General features: G+C 36.8%; 1 non-coding gene across 1 annotated transcript; it reads left to right on the forward strand.

Moving 5' to 3' along the window:
• Positions 1-5,698: 5,698 nt before the first annotated feature.
• Positions 5,699-5,864, forward strand: LOC122807301. Its single transcript, XR_006365627.1, has one exon. It is a non-coding gene; the product is annotated as a U1 spliceosomal RNA (small nuclear RNA).
• The last annotated feature ends 384 nt before the right edge of the window (positions 5,865-6,248 follow it).

Below are 6,248 nucleotides of genomic sequence, written 5' to 3' on the forward strand. Positions count from 1 at the left end.
TGACAATTTCCAGTATACTCATTGAGTCCCCACTTTGTCTCCAAAAGATCCCTGCAGTAAATATGATATGAGGTCCATATACACTAGTGTTCACCACTGCAATACGTCAATGCTTTCCTCTTGATTGTTGATGATACATGTCAAACAATGTCTTTATGAGATGTATGTCTACACAAAAACAATCGGTCAGCTGACAGTAGGTTAGCTAATGGTATGTTATGCATGGATAGTACTGGTTTTGTTCCTGTTCCCTACTGCATCTTTGTATTATGAGATAGAAGGTGGTGCTGCTGATTGCCCTTTAGTGATAATTCACCAGTGCTGTAGCTGCAATGAACATCCTTCCTTACTCCATCTCTGAAAGCTTCCATGTGCTCTTGGCTGTGATAGCGACATTACCTGCTTTCATTGACTCTATTCTGTCTCTCATTATGCACTCAGTAACTGTATACCTTCATTTGCATGTCATTATACACTGATGTGCATGCACTATCTTCCATGCTGCTATCCTTGCTGCTCCATAGCAGTAGCTGGTACTATGAATTGCGACCTGACTGTGTATGGCCTCAGGCCACGTCCTGTGAAACAGCATACAATGCATACCCCACTATTTGTCTATGAATCCCGGGCCATGTCATTGGTTTGTAGCTTAAGTAAATTGTACGGTATTACACTAAACAGAGCATATGCTTACCTTTCTTTATTTACACTTCAAGTCAAAACTGAAAAATGGGGCACGTAAATAATAAAATGTCTAAGAACCTTGGAGAGACATAATATACTACCAGTAAATGATTAAAAGAGTATAGCAAGACAGCTTTTTAGTAGGCCACTTTAATTGTGGAATTTTAGTTGATAAAATTTAAACGTGTAAAGCATTATCAAGTGCAGTGATAAACCTCAGCAATCACTACCCATCTTCTACTACTAATTCAGGTGAAGCAGGGGTTTTAATTCTTAAAAGCATCCCCAATGATGCAGAATCTTCTAGTGAGTTTGAATGCTGAAGGTTCCAGCAAAGTATACAGGGTGACTACATGTAGGAGTGTAAGAACTATTTTTTAGGTAATTTATTTCCCATTCCAGTAAACCACTTTAAATTTACCAAAGTCCAAATCCTATAGCAGTATTTTATAATAATCAACATAAATAAACCCTGTTTATCTTCATATTTAAATAAAATTGGAGGCATTGTAAATAGTTATAATTTTTTGTTTGTTCTTCAAAACTATAATTCATTGTATTCCTTTATTCTATGATATTTTAAAGTTTATCATTTTTGTAATTTTTTTTCTCTTTCAAAAAATTTTAATAAAAATATTTCAAGCAAAAAAAAAAAGGAGTGTAAGAACTGTGCTCATGTATTGCACATTATGGCTTTACTTGAAAACAGATGTGTAGATAAACACAAAAAACACTAATCCCTCATAAAAGTTTAAATATGAGTTCTGTAGATTTCTACGGAAGAAAATTCATTTCTGGGCCACAGCAGACAGGTAAATTATGCAGTGGTTCAAGGTCAAAAACATACTTAAAACTTTAAGAATAGGGAGTGAACAAAACAATAACGTGGGAGTAAAGCATGAAAGCAGATAGACAAAGGAAAAGGAGGCATATAAGGAGAAACAATTAAGATGTTATCATCACAGGTACCTACTAGAGAGGTAAGAAGGTGAGAAAGTGGGATATAAGATACAACAGGGGAAGAAAGGGTAATGAAGCGCATTCGTTGAGCGACTGACTAAGTTACCACAGGGCAGAAGTAATATTTAATAAAAAGAAATGTACAGAAGTCAAAACTGACATTATAGGATAATTTGGAATTATCAGGGGAAAAAGTAAAGGATGGAGGTATTTTCCTGAATGTGACTCACTCTCCCTGCGGTTTGGAATATATGTGTGAAACTTAACTCTACAAGATGGCCACTGTTGAAGTGACAGCCCAACCCCATGTGCAAAAATGGGAAAAGGGGTTATGGATGGATGGATGGTTGTTAAGGGAATGATAAAAGAGCAGGGAGGCTGAATATGATGAAAATGCATGAGACAGTATTGAGTGAACCAGAAATACGGAACAATCACTGCAGGTAAAAAATGACAGACTTAATTATTAAATGGAAATGGGTGTATCAGCTGATAAAAAGTACTGTACATGTATGGGAATGTCTTACCAATGTAACTGCTAGACTGCATGCAATTACATGTTGGATGACTTACTTAAAAATTATATGAAGAAAACATTTTAAAAAATGCTTACCAGTTATACTAAGGATGCAGTAGTTACTTTTTATATCTTGAGTTGCTGTCTTAAGGCAAACCTAAGTTTGTGTGAATTAAGGACTGTAGTGTATGACTGCTATTAAGGAAGAAAACAGCAGAGGGGCTTGTATATTTAGTAATACAAGCAGTATGCTTAAAGTCATTTTATAGATATTCCAAGATGTTGGTTATCACAAAAAACTGAAATAAATCTGAACATAGATTTTCGTATCACTTGAACACCCTTTAGTGGGAATGAAGTCAGAAGATATTTTGGTCTTTCATTTTCAATTATTTATATTCCACCATATTCACTAACCAACAGCACCATCCTGGTGTTCTTTCAAATGTATTTCATGTCCAAGGCTAGAGAGTAAGGCAAGTGTTAGTAACTGCTCTCTCCCATATCCAGACTATGGGAAATGCACTGCATCCTCAGTGATGGAAAGTAGCAGTCGGGTCTCAATGACATTCAGCGCCTACTAAACTAGGATGTGTCTCTGGGTATCAAAGTGAATCGTTTTATACTCTGACATTTAGACTGATATAATACATTGTGTGAACTCAAGTGAAAATTATACCAATCAGCCAAATGGGAAGGTATTACCTCTTTTTAAAAGACCAGAGTTGCTGGCATGGGTGCATGTAACTCCAAAATTCGCTATAATGGATGGGTACTGAATCCTCAGAGATGGTATGAAATATCTGTTCTATTTTTGTTTCTAGTGCTGAATAGTTTCAAGTACAGCCATTTTGACTGTCAAAGCAGATGCATTCTAACCTCAATAGTCATGGAAAGATATGGCAAGGTGGAGAAAGTACATCACAGTGGTCTGCTTTACATGTCTGGCGTGTACATGCATGCAGAAATGTACACACATGCAGACATAAATTTACAAAACATATTCTTACAGACACCCATGTACACACAGTTTAGAGTTAAACCTAATTATTAATGTGAATTATATGTGTAAAATGAGTTAAAATTATTAACATAAAAACACACTTTATATAAAGCATGACACTAAAGATAATTATGGTATTGTTTAGTTTGTAAGGTTTTGCTGTCATTTAAGGATTTCTTACTTTCCATCCCCTAGGATGTTCTTCATGGTTCAGATCCCAGTACTTGAGGTCAGTATAATAATGGCAGGGACACAGTCAGCGCAGGAACACACAGCATGGATTTTTCATAGAACTAATGTCAAACTCTGCTAGATCTAGTTTTGTTAGGCTGTCCTGATTATAAAAGTTTAGGTCAGAATCTAGATTTCTTACAAATAAAGGATTGCATAGTGCCTAGTGGGAAAATATGTTCCTGCATTTTGCTGTCCCCCATGGGAATGAAATGTATCGTGTTTCTGCCAGATGTCAATGATGACTGAATTTTCTTAATAAATGAAAATAATGCCATTTGTATTCCTGAACTTACTTCTCCATAATAGACAGTTTTAATTAGTTCACATTTCATTTTATTAAGAGATGAATTTTAAGCCATGATTTTTACGGGAAAGGAAAAATGACGGTACTCTTTTTTTCTAAGCATTGGAGAAAACATACGATTTTGTAACAGAATGTAGCCAGTGATGGCACACATCTTTCAGGTTTAGAAAGTTGAATTGTTATGGACTGGCTTTCAAATGCAGTTCAGGTATCATCTTTACAAGTGCACTTGACTGCAATAGGTGTAAATTTTTTTTAGCAGTGGATGAGATTCAAGAGCTTCTGTAAGCCAGACAGACTAGATACAACTTTCACTCAATTTCTAAGGGGTCTTGGCACTACAACAGCAACCTATATTATCTTATAGAAAATGTAGTTACCACATATCTTGCTTTCAGCTAATAATAAAAATCATTACAGCACCTCAGAGCATTGGAATATTTAACCCCTTATCTGACTGCCAGTCATGTTCCATTGACCTATCCTTTCATCTGACATTGACACAATGACATTGTTAAGCTGCCTCATTGCTTTTCTAATCTAAGTCTTACAATCTGTTTAAATCTGATTGGCTCATAAGGAAGGATATGCAAGTCCCTGAGGTGGCTTCACTCTATGAAGCTTTCTTTTCATCCTGAGAAAACTAGGCTGAATTTTAATAAGCCATCTCAAAGTATACCTGCACCTCTTCAATACAAATATATTAATTTCTTGGCAGTAATATTCACTCTAGGAAATCTTTCATTGCTAACAATTTATAGGGTTGGACATTTCAAAATGGAAAAGGGATTCTAACAGTTGACTGTAGCAGTAAGAAAACTAAAAAAAAAAAATAGAACTCATTGTAGTTCAGCCAGGACCACACTTCTGAAGAAATAATACATTCACATACGCTAAACGTATTATGTTCTAGGAGATGTGTTCCTTTGTTAAGCTGCTGCTAATAGAAATATTTTTTGTTCTTCATTTCAGTCTCTAAATTACTGTGTATTTCATTTGCTTGTAATAAGTGAAATGTTATCCACAAAGAAAAACTATAATAAGCATATGTGTTTAATGCCAGATAACTGATTTTGTTCTTAAAATGGCACTATAGGACTGAACGAGACTTTGCATTGCCAGCTTTGGCTCAAAGGATCCCCTGCCACAATGACTGTTAAACTGGTAGGTTGCTGTATACAACATTACAGCCACCTATGCGTTTATATGGACTGCTCCAGGTATACATCCCAGACTGGCCTTTGCAAACACCTGTCTGATCCACTTGACCTGGTTTTGATCTTAGCTTTGATAATATCGCCAAGACTTTAACACCTGCTGGGCATTTGTGATACTTTTTTTCCAAATTGCATTACAGATGCCATGTCTGAAGTGCAGTAACATGGCCGACTGCCAGTGTTGCTCACTACACCAACATCATGTGATCTTCTTTGTTATACAGTGTGATATACATTATGAACAAGAAGTACAAGGCAGCAAACTTTCTGCAGTAGTGAGATATGCCAGTGGCAGTAACAGCTCTAATGACATTTGGCTTCAGTTTCATGACAAAAGTGACACAAAATGCTAGATTACAGCCAGTATAACTAGCAAAATGTATGCTTTTGGTAAGATACTATGACAACACACCTGTATATAGTTACTTGAGCATGTCAAGCACTAGTCACTCTCACATTGGATGGGGGTTGAGATATGGGATCTGGGTGTGAATCGTATGATTCTAGAGTGTAAGCACAAAAGAGGTCATGAAACACTGATGGGAGGTAAAGGCAGTAGAGGCAAACTGATAATGCTACTACTAAAACTTCACAAGTGAAAATGTGTCTGCTGAGCCCAGCAGCCGGAAGCACGGTTCAACTGTGTTCTGCTGGCTTGGTCTATGTGGCCTGTAGAATAAAGAAAGGAAAAAGCAAGCTGTTAGTCACCACTTTTTTAACCTGACAATGTTGTGTTTGGTCTGACGTATACTTGATGAGAAGTCTTTCATTTTAATTTGTTACTTACCTGGCAGGGGGAATACCATGATCAGGAAGGTAGATTCCAAAAGGTGAGTCTCTTCCATTGCACACTTCGTTTGGGTTGACCATTGTGATTTCTGTAAATGTGGGAAACTCAACACCATAATTTATGGTAGTGGGGGATTACATTTGAGCAATCCCTTGAACTTAAACTAACAAACAGGGAAGTCATTGTTCTACTGTATTCATTCATCAGATCTAATCTGAGTACAGTGTCCCCTTTGGTATGTATCTAACCAGGTATATCCAACTGGAACTTCCACAGAGGTTTCTCACTAAAAGAGTACAGGGCATTAGTAACATATCCTATTCAGACCACCTCAAGGCCCTATTCCTGTATTCTGTCTCCTAGAGGCTGTTGAGAGGAGATCTATGCCTGGCGTACAAGGCATTATCAGACCCCACTCTGATGGACCTCCTGCATATCTGCAAACAAACAGCATCAGAGTTACCTGTTCTAAAGACTTAAACCTTGCCTGTGATATAAATAAGACCTGCTGGAAAGATGAGTATACACCTTAGAGACTA

This window comes from Protopterus annectens, chromosome 7.part0 (assembly GCF_019279795.1).
Source record: "Protopterus annectens isolate FY-2018-M chromosome 7.part0, PAN1.0, whole genome shotgun sequence".
NCBI lineage: Eukaryota > Metazoa > Chordata > Ceratodontiformes > Protopteridae > Protopterus > Protopterus annectens.